The 19,989-nt window shown below is 45.6% G+C and overlaps 1 long non-coding RNA gene across 2 annotated transcripts in view; it reads right to left on the reverse strand.

Annotated features, from left to right (window-relative positions):
• LOC135186298 (uncharacterized) overlaps positions 1-5,060 on the reverse strand; it is a 52,899-nt gene extending 47,839 nt beyond the window's left edge. For both annotated transcript variants that reach the window (XR_010306812.1, XR_010306811.1), the window contains exon 1: positions 4,983-5,060. This is a non-coding gene — a long non-coding RNA (uncharacterized LOC135186298). The remainder of the gene's footprint in view (positions 1-4,982) is intronic.
• Between the last annotated feature and the right edge of the window lie 14,929 nt (positions 5,061-19,989).

The following is a 19,989-nucleotide window of genomic DNA, read 5'->3' on the forward strand; positions in this document are numbered from 1 at the left end:
TCCAGAATCAGTCTTGTGGCAAGCATGGCTCAATGTGACTGCAAGGTACAATAGATCTTCATGCAAAGTTAAAGACCTAACAGCCCATTCTTAATGTGTTTGGTTTGTGGGGGCTTTTAAGGCCCAAACTTCCCAGGACTATGGAATTACATGCACTTTGTGTTTCATTCCTTGTCTTTAATTGCCTTTCCATTTTTTTTGTTGTTTTGTGAGATCTGTAGCTTTACCATAACAGCCCTCAGGGATGATTGCTCTGCTTGCAAATCCAAGCTATCTGTGGAATGAGATATTTACAGGGGAGAACAATCCTTGTGAGAATTGGGTTCTGTAATAAAACAAAAGCAATGTGATAAAAGTAACTACCCATGCATCTTTCAATAGGTCAGCTGCTCTCTGCTCACTAATATATCTTTGCTGATACCTTCTGAAACTCTGTTACCCTCTAAGGCACTTCAAACAGCTCATAAATCACCCTTCCAGTTTTAAATGTTTCCTGCTTGTCATAGAATCAATCAGGTTGGAAGAGACCTCCAAGATCATCCAGCCCAACCTAGCACCCAGCCCTAGACAATCAACCAGACCATGGCACTAAGTGCCCCAGCCAGGCTTGGCTTCAACACCTCCAGGGATGGTGACTCCACCACCTCCCTGGGCAGCCCATTCCAATGCCAATCACTCTCTCTTCCTCCTCACATCCAGCCTAGACCTCCCCTGGTACAAATTGAGGTTGTGTCCCCTTGTTCTGTTGCTGGTTGCCTGGGAGAAGAGGCCAACCCCACCTGGCTACAGCCTCACTTCAGGGAGCTACAGACAGCAATCAGGTCTGCTCTGAGCCTCCTCTTCCCCAGGCTGCACACCCCCAGCTCCCTCAGCCCCTCCCCACAGGGCTGTGCTCCAGGCCCCTCCCCAGCTTTGTCCCCCTTCTCTGGACACCTTCCAGTACCTCAACATCTCTCTTGAATTGAGGAGCCCAGAACTGGACACAGGACATAAGGTGTGGCTTGACCAGAAATGAGGACTCCCTACTATTCCCTCCCCCCACCCTAAAATTTATTTGCAGTTGGAATTTGCATCCAGGGCAGTGTGAGCAACTTTTCAGCATAAGGTAAAGAAGTTCTTTTGTGGATCCTTCTCAAGGCAAAGATGAAGAACTGGCTTCCAGAGAGGAAGAAATGCTTGCAAACCCTAAGTGCACAAAGGCCTGCACACTGCTCTGGAGCTGTTGTGGGGCTGCCCAAGCAAGATTTTACTACACCTTGGAAGATGATGCATGAAATGCAGGAGTTGCTGTGTGGGAATTTGTTTTGCTTGTTTTAGAGGATTATTTTTTGTTCATTTTTTGCTGGTGTTTTCTTGGTACAACAATGATCAATTCTCAAAGTGACCTAAAAATCATAATCTAAGCTCCAAATTAATGACTCCAGCTGAGGCAGCATTGGAGGTGGCTGAGTGTCATCAGGATGGGAAGAAATGGAAGCTGTTACAACCAACCTACCTCCTAGGAGCAAGAATAAATACACCACCACTTGGATGTTTCAGTTTGTAGGAGTTAGAAATGATGCCCTTGTGGCCCAGAAGACAAAGCAAAACCAGCACCATCTTGGAGGGGATGCAAGGCAGGGACAAAAACTTCATCAACTATGTCAAGTGATGTCTACAGCTGATGACAGGGCTTAGAGCTTCTGTTTATAGAAACATTCAGGTTTAGCCCTGATTTCAAGTGCCTGTCAGATGTCTCAGGTTGTGTTTAAAACATGCTGAACACCAAAAATGAAGGAAAGGAGCCTGTCAAAGTATGAAACTGCTTAAACATATAGAATGGTTTAGGTTGGAGGGGACCTCAAAGCTCATCCAGTTCCAACCCCCAGCCATAGACAGGGACATCTCCCACTAGAACAGGTTGCTCAAAGCCTCATCCAACCTGGCTTTGATCACCTCCCTGGGTAACCTGTGCCAGTGTCTCACCATGCTCACTGGAAAGAGCTTCTTCCCAACATCCAGTTTCAAACTCCCCTCTGCCACTTTAAACCCATTCCTCCCCATCCTGTCATTAGAAGATCTTGTCAGTAGTCCCTCCCCAGCCTTCCTGTAGCCCCCTTCAGATACTGGAAGGCCACTCCAAGGTCTCCTCGAAGCCTTCTCTTGTCCAGGCTGCAGAGCCCCAACTCTCAGAGCCTGTCTTCATAGCAGAGCTGCTGCAGCCCTGAGCACCTCTGTACTACTCTAAGGATATTCTCAAGGTGCAATTTAAACTACAGCATTACGAGTGCCTACACTTGTCAGACCATGCTGCAGGTTGTTGGGTTTGAGGTTTATTTCCTTTTATTTAGTTTTTGCACGGTTCTTCCATCTCTTTACTGAAATCTAATCTGGAGAGAGAGAGGTGGTGTCAGATAACAGAGGTTTTGTTCCATTAAAAGGGGAGCACAGGAACACATTTCTCACCCATTTTGTGATTTGTGTATCTTAGGCATGTGCTCCACTGCAAACTCTTTCTGCTATTAACCACTGTAGGATTGAAGCTGTATTTGTTTTGTCACACAGACATATTCCTGCTATTACCTTTTGGGTAACACCAGTGCCCCATCTCATAAAAAATAAGGGCTTAAACAAAGGACTTGGTAGTAGCTTTCTTCTGGAAGAATCCAACTGGAGGAGAGAAGCTTATCACACTTTTGTTGAGCTAATATTTTCTGCCTTACTCTGTTTCAGCGTATTCAGCCCTTTCTAAGAGCATGCAAGAGAAAAACTTCTATGAATACCTACATGCAAAAATGTTTAAGCTCCTGCAGGCTCTAAGGATCTGAGCATTTGATACAGTTGATTATAACACTGCATTGGATAAATTAGCCCCCTGGGGTTGGATGGTTCAATGCTGGAACAGATCACTACATACATAGCTGTAACATGCTAAACCCAGAGAAGTCTTTTCAGGGACTTTGCTCTTTTAAAAGAGCAGGAGTGGTGAAAGTGCTACCTGCCTTTTAGTCTAATATCTCTGCATTTGGGGGGGTTATAACCTTACTTCTGTGCTGTGATGCTGCTCATTAATTGCATTAAATGCCCAAGTGCTGGTGACTCTTTGAAAGGAAAAGGGGGAAAGATGGAAACAACCATGAAACAGAGAATTTCATGCCTAGTCCTCCATTAAAAGATTGCAGTTGGTTTGGAAGTGAGGCTGTTTATCATTGCTTTAAAATGCTGAAGCTGAAAGATCTGAGAGAACTGAAATGTTCTCTTATGATATCAATAAGGTCAGCAGCAGTGCCAGTTTCCTTCATGTCGTTCTGCTAATACACCTTAATCTGTCCTGGGGGACCTGAGCTAATCACAGCTTTTCTGTTGAGGCTGCCAGCAGGGATTTGAGTCTCTGCTCTCCTGGATTCTCCATCTGTACACTTGGCTTGCTACAGTAAAGTCATTAAAGAGACAACACTCATTAAGTTTCTTCATAAGTACTTACTATTCTAGATCTAGAGATACCTTTGTCAAGTAACTAATCCAGGCCTTGATCTGCACTGCAAGATGCTTGTGGCAAAGACACATTGACTTACTGCACCCAGTGGTTTTAGGGCTTCTCTAATTTATGTTGCATGCAACAGAAATGGGAGCACCCAGGATCAAGGGGTCCCTGTATCCTGCCTCTATCAGGTAGAATCACAGAATGTTAGGGGTTGGGAGGCACCTTGAAAGTCTTTCATTCACATTGCAAGACATTTCCTAGGGAGATTAAACATCTAGTGAAGCAGTAAAGCACAGAATCACAGAAACATGCAGGTTGGCAAAGCCCCTCAGGATCACCAAGTCCAACCTAGAACCCTGCTCTGTAAGATTCGCCTTAAACCATAGTCCTAAGCTTCACATCCAAACAAATCCTGAACACATGCAGGCTGGGTGACTCCACCACCTCCCTGGGCAGCTCTTTCCAGTCTCTGACCACTCTCTCCATGAAAAACTTTTTCCTAATGCCCAATCTAAACCTCCCCAGCCTCAGCTTGGAGCCATTCCTCCTTGTTCTGTCTCCAGTTACCTATGAGAAGAGCCCAGCAGCAGCCTCTCCACTATGTCCCTTCAGGTATCTGTAGACAGAAATGAAGTCTCCCCTCAGCCTCCTCTTCCTTAAATTCAACAGCCCCAGCTCTTCAGTTTGGAAAGCCATAGGAAGACCCAGTTCTCACAGAAGCAGTGTCTGCAGCCAATATGACAGTGGAGGACAGATCATAAGCAACAGCATTTGAAAAAAGAAAAAAAATGGCAACACAGCTAAAAGGAAAAACAATTGGCATAGATGCACTCTGAGATTAGTTTTCAAATTAACAGAGAGGGGGAAAAAAACACTTGTGAAGCTGTCAGAGGTTCCTTTTGAAACAACAGTCACTTTTAAGAACATTAATAGCTGCATTTCCATCATCCAAGAACAACTTTACATTACTGTGAAGCTTTTTGCTTTAAGCACTCAAAGCAAACACCACTGATCAGATCACAGAATCGACTGAGTTGGAAGAGAGCTCCAAGATCATCCAGTCCATCCTAGCACCCAGCCCTGGCCAATCCACCAGACCATGGCACTAAGTGCCCCAGCCAGGCTCGGCTTCAACACCTCCAGGGATGTCAACTCCACCACCTCCCTGGGAAGCCCATTCCAATGCCAATCACTCTCTCTGACAACAACTTCCTCCTAACATCCAGGCTAGACCTTCCCCAGCACAACTTGAGACTGTGTCCCCTTGTTCTACTGCTGGTTGCCTGGCAGAAGAGCTCAACTCCACCTGGCTACAGCCTCCCTTCAGGTAGCTGTAGACAGCAATCAGGTCTGCCCTGAGCCTCCTCCTCCTCTCAGGGGTGTTTCTCATAGAAACATCCAGGCTGGCAAAGCCCCTCAGGATCACCAACCTAGAACCCTACTCTACAACATTCACCTTAAACCATATTCCTAAGCACCACATCCAAACGACCTTTAAACATAAATCAGCAACACTTACTTTCAGAGTAGCATCCTACAGGCTCCTTCCTCCAAAACCAGTCAGCCTTCCCTGTTGGGGTTTTTCCTCTTTTTGTTCATACTTTACTGATGCTTCTGCTTTAATTTCCTCCTCTGCTGCCCACACCTACACCAGGTACTGCTAATGCAGCTAGTCCCAGCTGCAAGGCGTTAGAGATTAGACAGTAGCAGCAATGATTTAAAAAGTCCTTTACAGTCCTTGCATTCTCAAACTGGTCAAGCTGAAGTTTTAAGTCAGGGAATGGGAGTTTAGGAGATGTCTGAGTATGTTTAGTCATAACAGAGATGTTTATTGTGGGTCCCAGAAGGAAAGATTGAGCCTTGAGCTCTGTGGTAAAGGGTTGGAGTTGATGATCTATGAGGTCTCTTCCAACCTTGGTGATACTGTGATAATATTCATCCTTTCCTAACAAAAAAACCCACCTTTGTATCACCCTTGCAATTGCTCCTGCACATTCAGGTTGCAGATGTGGGGATTTGTGTGGAATGCCTTGCAGCATTCCTTTCCACCAGAAACAGAGGCAGACACTCTACACATGGAGTTAGAATCACAGAACAGTTTAGGTTGGAAGGGATCTCAAAGCTCATCCAGTTCCAACCCCTCGCCATAGGCAGGGACACCTCTCACTAGAACAGGTTGCTCAAGACCTTTCCACATTTACTACCATGAATTTACTGATGAGCAACTTCATCTGCTAGTTTATTATTAGCCAGCCAACTGTTGAGAGACCTTTCTGTGACTCTTCACACTCAGATTTCATTTTCTGCAGTAATCCTCTAGCATCAGTAAACTTTACCAGTACAACACTCATTCCCTTCACACTTTTTTTTAGGTGATGCCCTCCAAAACCTTGGCTTCTTTTGTTTTGTGGAAACTATTCAGTTATGATCCTGGTGGCTGTTCTGTGTGTATGAAAAAGCCACCTCTTGACTATTGTCTGCTTAAACAGCATTTCATATTAAACTACTCCAAGAAAGAAAAGTTTGACATTCATCTTACCAATGCACCTATTTACTGCTTCAAACTTCAAGAGATTTGTAGGAAATGACATTTTCCCCCTTTCTCCACAGCCTGTGTTCATTCTTTCCCATTATATCATGCTCATCAGTGTGTCTAATCAAGTTTTTACTTATTGCCTTCTGCTCCTCTGAAACTGAAGATGATTTAAGCAATTACTTACAAACCACAGGCTGTGTGGCTTGGAAGTTTCATTCTCAGGTTCCTCCCATGAAAACCATGTAGCAGTCCAGGGGAGCTTCTTTACTGTTCTTTTTGTTGATTTGATCTCAGACTGCTTCCACTGATAGTTCCTGTTTAAGGCAGCTCTTTTATTAAAGTCTCTTTGAAGTCTGTGATAGAGGAATCTGGCAGATGCCTTTAGTGAGCACTAGTGCGATAAATTAATTCAGCTTTTCTGCTTTTACATTATTTTGGAGTGCTCCTTTTATGCACTGATCTTGAATAGCCCCACTTGGGAGACTTCATTTTCCTCAAGTGTTGTCAGGAGAAGGTGGGGGTAAGGTAAAGGGGATGCAGGTGTTTGTGCTTTGTGCCATTGTAGGACGTACTGCCCAATACATCTGTCAGTCTGACATACCTGGTTTCGCTCTTACTCAATTAGGCAATCTTCCACTACTTTTCATTTGAGCTTAACATTGCTTATTGCTCACCAGAGAAAAATCCAGATGGGAAAAGGCTCTCAGGATCACCAAGTCCAACCTAGAACCCTACTCTACAAGAGTTACCTTAAACCATAGCCCTAAGCACCACATCCAAACCACCCTTAAACACACCTAGGGTAGGTGGCTCCACCACCTCCCTGGGCAGCTCATTCCAGTCCCTGACCACTCTCTCCATGAAAAACTTTTTCCTAATATCCAATCCAAACCTGCCCAGCCTCAGCTTGAGGCCGTTCCCCCTTGTTCTGTCTCCAATGACCTGTGAGAAGAGACCAGCAGCAGCCTCTATACAATGTCCCTTCAGGTAGCTGTAGACAGCAATGAGGTCTGCCCTCAGCCTCCTCTTCCTTAAGAAAGGGATGTTATAGCCAGGTGGGGTTGGGCTCTTCTGCCAGGCATCCAGCAACAGAACAAGAGGACACAGTCTCAAGTTGTGCTGGGGGAGGTCTAGGGTGGAGGTTAGGAGGAAGTTTTTGGCAGAGAGAGTGATTGGCATTGGAATGGGCTGCCCAGGGAGGTGGTGGAGTCACCATCCCTGGAGGTGTTGAAGCCAAGCCTGGCTGGGGCACTTAGTGCCATGGTCTGGTTGATTGGCTAGGGCTGGGTGCTAGGTTGGGCTGATCTTGGAGGTCTCTTCCAACCCGGTTGATTCTGTGATTCTATGTTAAGGTACTTTACTGTATTGCTGGGAGTCAGGAGACAGCATACTTATATTAAAGGACCTCATGGTGACTCTGGGTCCTAATAATTCAGCTTTTCAGATCTGGATCACTAATAGTAGTGCCCTTGCCTAGCCAGTGTGTTGGGACAGCCTTTAACCTGATTAATTTTCCTCTTCAGCCAGATGAAATATAGCTTAACTCCAAGCAGCAGAGAGGCCCTGATTTACAGCAGGCAGGAGTGTAGCTATAGGTTCCAAATGTATTTTGAATACTGAGGCTTCCTTGACTGAATACCTATACGTTTTCAGGCCTCTTTGAATGTGCAGTCTATAAAAATTCAGGCTCATACAGATTGCAGGATCAGAGAAAATTGCCCCAGCTGCCTGCTCATTCATTCATTCAGCTGTAGTCATCCAAAACATGAAAAGATGACCATAGAGATGCAATGAGGATACTTATTTTGTCAAGGCTATCTCCTGCCTAGTCTTTTACAGATGTTTTCTGACAGGTGCTTGCACTGTCCATAAATTCAGAAGCCAGCAGCTCCTGGTTCCTGTTCTGAGCCTTTGTGTGTGAGTGTGAGTGCATCTCCCAGTGCATCTCAGTTTCTTTGCTTTGAGTCATTATAAAGGACATCTCCTTGTGGATACCTGAAAAAAAGGAGGGAACGTTCCCCTGGTATAACTATGATCTACCTCAACTTGGAGCTGTAATGAGCTACTTAGCTCACAAAATGATAGACAAGGATGGGGATGGGGGTGGGGGACAGGGGGGAAGAGAGGAGGAACAAAAGGACAATGAATACAAACCGAAGTCAGAAGTAAACTTAAAAAAAACCCAAAAGGAGTCTTTTGAGGAGAAGAGGAGGGAAAAAGAAAAAGAAGAAGGAGAAGTAGTGAAAATGCAGGTCAGAAAGAAGGGACAGATGAAATGTGTACATCTGTCACTGCAGTAGCTGAGTTTCCCATATACTTCCATTGAGAGCCGATTAGCTCTGCAGGGAGCAATCCAAGTGGGAAAGCATTAGATGTAACTGAACTGGTGATAAATCCTCCTGCAGCCAAGCATTAGTCAGAAATATACTGATCTAATAACAAGTTGTGATTACAGTTTAATCCTGACTGCTACTTTCAGAATTACAGATAAAATGGATCGTTTAGTGTTGACTTTTACAATTCCCCAAGGTAACAGTATGGGGTTCTTGTTAACTAGAGGAATTATTCAGTTTGAGGCTGGAGCCATCTAACTGCATGCTTTTACAGGGCTGGGATCATTAGTATTGTCGCAGAGGTGTGCCTGAATGACTTCAAAATCAAGCACTAGTCACATCCCGTGTAGTTAACTCTTAAGCACCTCACTTAACATTTTTACAGCCCTGATAGTTTGTAATCACAGGGGTGGGGGGGTTGGAAGGGAGATTGAGAGGTTCAATTCCCCTGCAAAAGCAGGTTTACCTAGAGCAGGTTGCATAGGACAGGGTTTTGAATGGCTCTAGAGAGGGAGACTCCACACCACTCTGCCTGTTCCACTGCTCCATCACCCACAGCAAGGCCTGATCCAGGTTTGGAGCTGCTCCTGTGATGTCAAACTCAGCCCAGTCTTGATCTGCTCACTGCTTACTGCAAATTCAAGGGCTGTGCTTGCAAATTGGTACCTTGGGGGCAGTACCTGCTCCCTTCTACCTCTGCCCAGCATAGCTGCAGGTGCCTGACATGTGGGTGACATGTGGCCTCCTGGCTCCTTGTGCAGACATGCTGGGCTGAAACATCTCACACTGCAGCCCTGCAAACCCGAAGCATCCTTCTAGTTCGTGGCCCTGGCCATAGATAAGGAGTAATCAGCTGCCATGGTGACAGGGCTTGGAATATGAAACCCTCTTCTTGGAATATGAAATAATACAGCCCTGCTAGGAAAAAGATAAATCCAGGAGGCTGAATCCTGGCCAGGGCTTTGGTACCCATGTTATAGGGGCTGAGGGAGCTGCTCAAGAGATGTTCACCCAAAAATAAATGAAGATTATTTTGTGCACAGGTTTCTGAAGTGACCAAACACAGGCTGTACCTTTCTGCTGAGGGGGATTGTTTCCCATGAGGAGCTACCAGTACACAACTGCTCTGCAGCAGTAATGAACACTGGCAATGAGTTGACTGCTTCCTATGCATGTAAGTTTGATTTCTACAAGGGCTGCATGCAGTTTGTATGCTAAGGCTGCAAAGACATTCCAGCATTAAACTCATTAGTGTAATGAATTATCTGACACAGGCACAATTTGGTGGAATCCTAGCAAAGAGTGCTTGCTTAGTACAGGCTGGGGGCGGGGGGGAACAGAATCACAGAATGCTTTAGGTTGGAAGGGACCTCAGACCTCATCCAGCTCCAACCCCCAGCCATAGGCAGGGACACCTCCCACTAGAACAGGTCACTCAAGGCCTCATCCAACCTGGCCTTGAACACCTCCAGGGAGGGAGCAGCCACAACCTCCCTGGGCAACCTGTGCCAGGGTCTCACCACCCTCACTGCAAAGAACCTTTCATAACATCTGGTTTGAATTTCCCCTCTGCCAATTTAAACCTATTACTCCTTATCCTATAATTACAAGACCTTGTCAGTTGTCCCTCCACAACCCTCCTGTAGCCCCCTGGAAGGGGGCTGGAAGGACTGGAAGGCCACTCCAAGGTCTCCTTAAAGCCTTCTCTTCTCCAGGCTGCACAGTCTTAACTCTCTCAGCCCATCCTCATAGTAGAGCTGCTGCAGCCCTCTCAGCATCTTGGTGGCCTCCTCTGAACTGGCTCCAACACTTCCACGTCTTGCTTGTGCTGGGGGCTCCAGAACTGCACATAGGACTGCAGGTGGGGTCTGAGGAGAGCAGAGCCAAGGGGCAGAATCCCCTCCCCTGCCCTGTGCCCACACTGCTCTTGCTGCAGCCCAGCACAGGGTTGTGTCTGGGCTGCACTTACACTGTAGGCTCCTGTTGAGCTTTTCATCAGCCCAGACCCCCAGGTCCTTTTCCTCAGAGCTGCTCTCAGCCATTCCCCACCCAGCCTGGAGTTGTGCTTGGGATTGGACCAACCTAGGTGCAGAATCTTACACTTGGCCTTGTTGAATGTCATGAGGGCACAGCTCTGCAGCCTGTCCAGGTCCCTCTGGATGGATCCCTGCCCTCTAGCAAGTCGACTGTGCCACACAGCTTGGTGCCATCTGCACGCCCACTGAGGGTGCACTGATTCCTCTGTCCATGTTGCTGATAAAACTGTTACACAGCACTGGTGCCACACTGACCCCTGAGGGATGCCACTTGGCACTGGTCTGCAAGTGGGCATTGTGCCCTCGATCACCACTCTCTGCATGCCACCATCCAGCCAGTTCCTTATCCAGTGAGTCTGTTTTTCCAGTTTGGTGACCAGGATGCCATGTCACACCTTGAATCATATACACCCAGGATCATTACTGACCCAGAGTCCTTTTACCAAAGCTTAGTGGCTTGGGGTTTTTTTTGTCATCATGGCAATTTATATGTAATCTTCATGAATGCACAACTGAGTAATAGATCTCTAATTAGTATCTTTGGGACTATTTCTCCTATGCCTATAAGCCAGTATTTTCAGACCTGATCTATAATGGAGTATGAAAATAAAGCAGACATTGGCAGGTCTAAAGCAAATTACTCTTTTGCAGGTATTTTTTTCTGTTTCAGCCTGCTGAAGTTATTTACATATCAATAGTTTTCAGATTGAAATTATCCTTATACATTTTCTGCCTGCTTTTTTTCTGTCCCCTAAAATGCCTTTTGGTTTTTCTGGACTATCTCTCAGTGTCTCAGAAAATATGGGTTATGATGAGGTGGATGCCTGACTTAATTTTTAAAATGGAATGATTTCTGGGGCAAAGAGGTGAAGGAATCTATCTTCAGGTAATAATTCTCATTAGTTTCAGAAGAAAAAGCACCAACATGGAAAAGGAGTGGAGGGAAAAAGGAGGAGACCAACTAATAGATGGACTAGGGAGTTCTCTCTGCAGCTCTGTTTTCAATCAGGAAGGAGAGTTAAGTAAGTCTTTTGAGGAAGCAAACCAGAAGTGAGGAATCCAAGGTGTAAAAAGATGGGAGAGAAAGAAGAATCTCATCTCATGTGGGTTCTGGAAGTGCAGCCAGAAAAGCTGCAATAAAAATATCCTCCCAATTCATTCCTGCAAAAAACAAAGTGTCCACTAAACCTGGCCAGTGCCCCTCATCCTGCAGACTGTTCCTCTGCAGCCCTCTTGTAGCCTCCTTCAGGTACTGGAAGGGCTCTACTAGACCTCTCTGGAGCCTTCTCTTCTCCAGGCTGAACAACCCCAGCTTTCTCAGCCTGTCCTTGAAGGAGACATGGAAGGTGTCCAGAGAAGGGCAGCAAGGCTGGGGAGGGTCCGGGAGCACAGCCCTGTGAGGAGAGGCTGAGGGAGCTGGGGGTGTGCAGCCTGCAGCAGAGGAGGCTCAGGGCAGAGCTCATTGCTGTCTGCAGCTTCCTGCAGGGAGGCTGTAGCCAGGTGGGGTTGGGCTCTGCTGCCAGGCAGCCAGCAGCAGAAGAAGGGGACACAGCCTGAAGCTGTGCCAGGGCAGGTCTAGGCTGGATGTTGTTAGGAAGTTGTTGGCAGAGAGAGTGATTGGCATTGGAATGGGCTGCCCAGGGAGGTGGTGGAGTGGCTGTGGCTGGAGGTGTTCAAGAAAACCTGGCTGGGGCACTTAGTGCCATGGTCTGGTTGATTGGACAGGGCTGGGTGTTAGGTTGGGCTGGATGAGCTTGGAGGTCTCTTCCAACCTGCTTGATTCTGTGATTCTATGTTCCAGTCTAAATAACCAAAGATTTTTTTCAGACATTTTCTTTCATATCATAATTTCTGAAAGAAAAACCCCAAAGTGCTGAGAATTAGAATGCTTTCAGCCTAACTGCTGAACAAAATGAATTTATTTTTTTCCTGGCTTCAACTAAGCAGAACTCTGATTTTGTCTGGAGCCTTACACTCAGCTGTAATATGACCTACTGCAAAATTGCTGCAAATATTTATCAAGGAGAAGTGGAGACTGTTTAGGAAAATCCAAAGCAGCACATAAATATGTAGAACCTAGAATCCAGATAAGCTGCACCTGAACAGCCTCTCCTGAACTTTCCACCAAGTTCAGGTCCTCAATTAAACAGCAGAAGATTGGATCCTATCTCTGGGAAGCCAGCTGCTCCTCAGCAGAACTCAACTGTAAAGGCACCATAAACATTACTCCAGCACTGGACTCTTAGTTATATCATATCTCCTTCAGTAACCAAGGGGCATCTTTCTTCTAAAGGAAAACTCTGATGCCAGATATTGTCCTGGGGGTCTGGGCTGATGAAAAGCTCAACAGGAGCCTGCAGTGTGAGTGCAGCCCAGACAGCAACTCTGTGCTGAGCTGCAGCAAGGGCAGTGTGGGCACAGGGCAAGGGAGAGGATTCTGCCCCTTGGCTCTGCTCTCCTAAGACCCCACCTGCAGTCCTGGCTGCAGTTCTGGAGCCCCCAGCACAAGCAGGACATGGAAGTGTTGGAGCCAGTTCAGAGGAGGCCACCAAGATGCTGAGAGGGCTGCAGCAGCTCTGCTCTGAGGACAGGCTGAGAGAGTGGGGGCTGTGCAGCCTGGAGAAGAGAGTGTTTTAAGGAGACCTTGGAGTGGCCTTCCAGTGTCTGAAGAGGGCTACAGGAAGGCTGGGGAGGGACTATTGACAAGGTCTGGTAATGACAGGATAAGGGGTAAAGGGTTTAAACTGACAGAGGGGAGATTGCAACTAGATGTTAGGAAAGAGTTCTTTGCAGTGAGGGTGGTGAGACACTGGCACAGGTTGCCCAGGAAGGTTGTGGCTGCTCCCTCCCTGGAGGTGTTCAAGGCCAGGTTGGATGAGGCATTGAGTGACCTGTTCTAGTTGGAAGTGTCCCTGCCTGTGCTGGGGGGTTGGAACTGGATGATGTTTGAGGTCCCTTCCAACCTGAACCATTTTATGACTCTATCATTCTATGATCCCTATCATGGGGTAGATTTCAGATATCTTCTGGAGTAAGCTGCTTAGCTACATTTATTCCTATCTGGAGATATGGCATATAGAAATAATCATAATAGAACCACAGAATGACTTAAGTCAGAAGGAACCTCAGAGATCATCTACCCCAACCTTCCCACCATGGGCAGGGACAGCTCTCAACTAGACTCAGTTGCTCAAGGCCTCATCCAGCCTGGCCTTGAACACCCCCAGGGGAGAGGCACTCCCAGCCTCTCTGGGCAGCCTATTTCAGTGTCTCACTGCTCTCGTACTGAAGAATTCATCCAAAGATCCAGTGGAACCCTGCTCTCCCTCAGCTTAAAAACATTCCCCTTTGTCCCAGGGCTAGACCCCTTTATCATGTAGATTGATAAGTAACTTCCAGAGAGCTAAAGCTGAGCCTGATCTCTACTCTTGATTTGAAGAGGGCTGCTGTTTTCCAGAGCCTCGATTGCTTCGCCACTGCATGCGACAGAAATCCATTCAAGCTGACCTCTTCCCATATGCTTGTTTTAGCAGCAGCAGAGCTGCTCTTTGTCAATCCTTCTCACTAGCAGTGTCAATATGAATTCTTCCAGGCCTCCACTGATGCCAGCAGAGAAAGGCCGCTGCTAATATCGTTGTTTTGGGGATGCTAAAACTTCATATGGGATCAAGAGGCAGCTAGAGAGTTTCAGGGGAAAGAAATTCAGTCTCTATGTATGCAGAGAGGAAGTTTTGATCTGGGAATACTTGAAAGTAAAACTGTGTGACCACCTTGTTCTGAAATGCTCCCTAGCATCCTCTTCGAGCACCTGCTAAGACAGGATCCAGGCTGTCCCTTGCTGTCTGGCCATATTCATCTGTTTAAAGAGATGTGACCTTGTGAACATAAGAATTAACAGCTCTGGTCATAGCTGGGGCTAGTCCTACTCAATATATTCTACAATCTGGCTGTGAGGGAACAGAATGGCCTATCAGCAAGTTGTTGATGACACCAAACTGGGAGGAGTGACTGACACAGACACACCTGAAGGCTGTATTGGCATTCAGGAAGGTCTGGACAGAGCCAGGCTCTTCTCAGTGATAGGACAAGGGGCACTGGGTGCAAGCTGGAGCAAAGGAGGTTCCATGGGAGCAGAAGGAAAAACTTTTTCACTGTAAGAGTGACAGAGGCTGCCCAGAGAGGTTGTGGAATGTTCTTCTCTGGAGACATTCAAAACTCATTTGGATGTGATCCTGCTCTGGCAGGAGGGTTGGACTTGATGATTCTTGGACATCTCTTCCAATCCCTAATATTCTGTGATGACTTAACAGGCCAGTGGAGGCCTGGCTTTTTCACCTGAGAGAACTGATTTCTACAGGCTGTGGTGAGGCCAGATTCCTCTGGAACTAAATCACATGGGAGGTGTCCATTGCTTTTGGGTAGGCTGCAAGTACCGCTCAAGCCATCTGTTCACAAACTGCTGTCTGCAACCTGCCTTTATTGCCTTTCCAAACGGCTGATCTCATCATGGCATTTGTGGAAGGCACAGAACAATGTGTGGCAAATGCCTGGGCTGGCAATTGATTTGATTCCCCTTTGCCTGGAACCTTTACAAGATGAAAGGCTTCTGTAATTTTCACTAACAGAAATATTTTGCTGGTATGGAGACCCATCTAATAAAATGAAGTTGGTGCTTCACACAGCCTATCTGCACACACACATACAGATGTACCCCTGGCAGGGCATGGACTTTGCTCTTCCCTCTTGTTTTTTATCACCCCTTTGAGTTCTGAGCCTGAAACTATATGGGTTTTTTTCTTTGTCTGCCTTGTTTATGGAGAGGTGCTGAACATTTTAATGGAACTCTGTGCTAGGCTCCTTTTTTAATGCACTGTTAAAATAATTATCTAGTGCAGGGTATTGGAATGACAGAGTTTCAAAACTTGCTTTTATTCTAGGTGTCTACAGCTTGCAAGCATAAAATAGGAAAGCAGTTTAGCAGACATGGCTTTAATTCAGCTACAAACACGAGAGGGTTTAAATGCTCTGGGTGACCAAATATACAGGGTTCCTAAATCCCTCAGCCTCCTTTAACAATCTCTACTCTCATAATATTTGTTACTCAAAAGTAATGACTACATCCCTGAAACTGATGGTGTTGACAAGCTTTGCTTGAAAATCAAGTTTATTTTCACAGGCTTTCAAGGTAGTGTTTAAAATATCCATGGGGTTGTGTTGTTTACTGAGATGATATTGGAGCACTGTCTTTAAGCTTCTCGTTTGTTTCTGACTCTCACCAGTTCAGCAGAAGTGCTTTAATTACCTCCCCTAAACAAGACTTGTTTGAGTCAAGTGGTTGCAGCATTCTGGTTCAGTGTATTGTATACAACGTAAAAGTATATCCAAAGCCTTTAAGTGTCTAGCAGAGAGCAGACAAAAGCAGTGACAGCACAGAGGAAGTTCTGAAAGGAATGTTTGCTGCTCTCCACCTGCCACCAGCACCTCAGCTGAAATTGTTCCTATGAGGAACACTATTAGCAGGATTTCTGCAGGCAAAACTCTACTTTAAAGGATTCCTTTGGTCCCTTAAGGTAAAAAATCTTAAGGAAAAGACAGCTAAAGGAGCAGTGATCTGTTAATGAACATCCAGTAGGCTGGATAAATGATTTGTGCTGGAAATGATTTTTAGAGTAGTTAGCTAAGATCCTTTAAGCATCCAACACTGCAGATAAAACACTACCAGTCCTGTAAAGTCCTGAGTCTTTCCTTGTACAACTGCTCATAGGAAGCTCTTGATAAAGGAGTTCACATCATAGAATCATAGAATCAACCAGGTTGGAAGAGACCTCCAAGCTCATCCACTCCAACCTAGCACCCAGCCCTATCCAGTCAACCAGAGCATGGCACTAAGTGCCTCATCCAGTCTCTTCTTGAACACCTCCAGGGACAGAGACTCTACCACCTCCCTGGGCAGCCCATTCCAATGGCAAATCACATCTCCATAATCTCCCAACAGGTAGCTCAATTGGGGTGATTTTTTCCCAAGGAAAACCTGTCTTGGCCACTGTCAGCCATGCACAATCTTCCACTACTAAGTATTTTTATGCTCCTGTCTTGCCCACAACAGAGCATATTCATCCTACTTCGCCACTTCCCTAGCAGGCAGTTTCCCTGGTAACAGAGCCAATGATAAAAGTTTCTGCTGCAAATGACACCAGGGTGAATATGGAGCCATATTACTGATTTCATTTGAGGCTATATTCTGGTGCATCTGGAAGAAGAATTGGTGTTGGTGATATTATATCACCTCTTAATTAAGGTGGGGTTTTGCCTCAGGTAGTCAACCTATGACAGAAAGCCAAGTAAAACCCCAGCCTGCTCCATGCCTCCTTCTGCCCTCAGACCCTTGTCTCTTTCCCCTTTCAGATGACTAAAATGCAAGGCATGTCCAGTAATATGAAAAGATTTGTCTTTGCTCCTGGATCACTGCTGTATGGGTCCCAGGGTAAGGCCTTTTAGCATGTCTGTGAGAGGGTACATATCTGTTCCTGTGACTAGGACAGAGCAGGTGAGGATTCCTCACAGAAATATCCTAATTCTCTTCCACATTTTTTTCTAGAGAGAAATCCCCACAAAACCCTATTGAAATGAAGTGTTAAAAGGCATGTCTACCAATGAGACTTAACAAACATTCAGTGAGAATTAGAGTGCCAGCAAACTCTGTCCTTTTACCCTGACACCTGGATGTTTACCTCACCCTCAGGGATACTGACCTAGCCACGGGTCAGTAAAATGCCTGCATTTAACTTCCTCTCTATTCTAGGTGTAGCAGGTAGTCCATTGCTTATCCTCCACAGCCACAGCTCTTGCTTCAAGGACCACTGGCTTAGGACTTCTTTTTATGATTCTTTCCTTGCTTTTTAAACCTGCTTTTGTAGGCAGTGACACACTATCTGGCTTCATGTCAGCAGCTGCTGAATTGAAGTTGCTCTATTCATTCCAGACTGCTCAAGAGAGAATAGCCAAATAATAAAGCAGCACATGATCTATGCTTAGCAATTGAGTTTACTCACTCCAGCTTGTAATCTGTAGCTGCTTTTGCATGATGCTGCTAATGCGAACATCAGCACCACTTGAGCTTCGATCCGTGGTACCTCTGACAGCACAGCTCTATGGAGTTTTAGAGAATTACTGAACTCAGCTTTGATGCAAAAAACGTCAAGTTCTGTCTTGATTCAACACTGCACTGAATAGGAGACAAAGTCAAAGTGCTTGTAATGCCAAAGCCATCGCTGTCCTCGGGACCACTGCCCAGCTGAAGGAACGCAGCTGCGGTGCATGATGTGTAGGTATGCAGATATGCAGCTTCAGACTCTGCAAATTTAAGCCATTTCTCTATCAACAGCACTCATCTGATTGAAGTTTATCTCACCACACCCTAACAGCTGGAGACTTGCTCTGCTTTAAGGTATGTAACAGAACTGAGAGAAGAATCTAGGCCTGCCACATGCACATGCAACGCTGCCATGCTCTCGAGGCACCAAGCCAACACCACAATGGCTGCCACAGCATCTCATGCCCTGCCTCTTCTCCTTCTTGCCAAAATGAGACTTGCATGAATGCCAACATCTGGTGCAAGCCATACTGTACCCTGGATCTGTGCCTTGCCACCACCTGGAAAAAGGACTGCAGATTAAAGCATTTCTAAAAGCATTTAATTTTGTGAGCTGGGGGGAAACACAGCATTTCTGCTTGTGTCTGCTGCTCTGAGTCTTTCACCTTAGCTAACAAACTGAGGGCTGCATGTAGCTAAATCAGAACCAGGTACTTAGTGATGAATCTTTATATAAATCAGTCAACAGCAGCTAGCACTCAAACCTAATGGCAGCAGATGGACTTCATGGTGCCTATTCCAAACACTTTGTTACTGTGCTACTCCCTCCAAACCCCACTTTAGTTGAGACCTCTTTGTTTTAAACTCAAGCACAGTTTCTTTGCTTTTCCTAATATTTGTTTGGTTGCTTTACCCAGGGGATTCTATTGCAAGGGTATTGAATTCCAGCATTAGACTGCACCTGTGAACAATTTCCTGTGACACGCTGAATAACAGGGCATGCCCCTTAAAATCTGTGTGCCTCATAGATCAGTATAGTGCAAATTGAATCATCAGACAGAAAGGCAAACCCTTCAAAGGCTAAATTGCTCTTATTCTGGGGTGGAGGCTGTTCTCCTTCATACCTAGCTAATGAGGAGTTATCTCTCAAATAGGTCACTTCAGCTAATGCCATACCATGGACAGCTCCAAAGTAGATCAGGTACTGAGAGAGGGAGAGAGAGATTTAGTTTGCTCGGTAATTCACTTTGTGTGGCTCTGAACTAAATGAGAACATTAAAACTGGTCGTATAAAAGCAAAACCAAACCAAAACAAAAGCCAAAACTGCACAGTATTATCACAGAGATGATTTTGCTAAAATAAATCAAAGTCCAAGAAAATTTAGAGGGGATTAAGCATGAAAAAGTGCTACAGCATTTTCAAATGATCTGGTACAACACAGCAAAAAAGCCACTGAGATTATTCCTCTTGTTCTTGTAAAAAGTAGTTCCACTTCTGTGAGCATCAGACTTGAAACATTCCTGGAACATCTGATGTAATCAAAGGGATGGAAATGATTTGCTGGCGTTTGCAAGGGGATGTTGTGCTCTTCTCACTTACAAAATCTTCTCAGATGTTGTACTTCAAACCCTCTCTGGATATTTGAGTCAGTGAATGGCTGCTGAACATTCAGATTGATTGCTTCTCCCCTACATACTGCTGAAGAGTTCATTTATGCCTCTGAAATCTGGTGTGGTTTCCATTTGAGTGCCATCCAAAGCCTGTGTTCAAGCCCAAAGCCATTCTGTAGATTCGACATGCATCTGTGCTGCTCACACCTAAACCTGTGCTCAGCAGAAGACCTGAAGAGACCTTGATGCCCCAAAGAGGAATATGCTAAGTGCCCTAAATGAAGCTGTTCAAAATTGAGGGAGGCTGTAGAGGATTTGGATGATCCCTCTACCAAATGTCTACCAGAGGTTGGTGGATGAGTCTTCTACCAGATGTCTATCACAGTTTGGCAGCAGTATTGGGGTAGTTAGGTTAAGCTCCATCATCCACCAGCATAATATGCAGATGGTAAAGCAGCCAAGTATCAGACATATACGATGTAGATGGAGCATGCTCAGCAGCCCATGTGTAGAAACCGTGGATTCCTTCAATAGCCTCTGAGAAGCAGTTTTCAACAGGCACATCTTCTGCTGTTCCTTGCTAGGCCCATCTAGCTCAGATCTCTGTGTTGCTAGTTACCTAGCCAGCTCAATGCAGAAGCTGGAAAAGAAGTCCTGTTAGTTTCAAAACTCCTTATGTTGGCATGAAGGTTTCCTTTAAAAGTGGCTCTGAAAGAATTCTTTTTTCTTTTGTTTTTCCCTCTTTACTTTTCCTTAGTTTAAAAGGCAATGATGCAACATTAACAAGAGACAAGTTGGTAAGGTACAGTAAAGTACTTCTTCAGCCCCAGGCAGTTGGTGCTTGGTTGTACCATGCAATGCTGGCTTTGGTTTAACACAAGAGCTGAACAGAAGCTCCTAGAATCTTAATCAGCTGC

This window comes from Pogoniulus pusillus, chromosome 24, assembly GCF_015220805.1.
Source record: "Pogoniulus pusillus isolate bPogPus1 chromosome 24, bPogPus1.pri, whole genome shotgun sequence".
In the NCBI taxonomy this organism is placed as follows: domain Eukaryota; kingdom Metazoa; phylum Chordata; class Aves; order Piciformes; family Lybiidae; genus Pogoniulus; species Pogoniulus pusillus.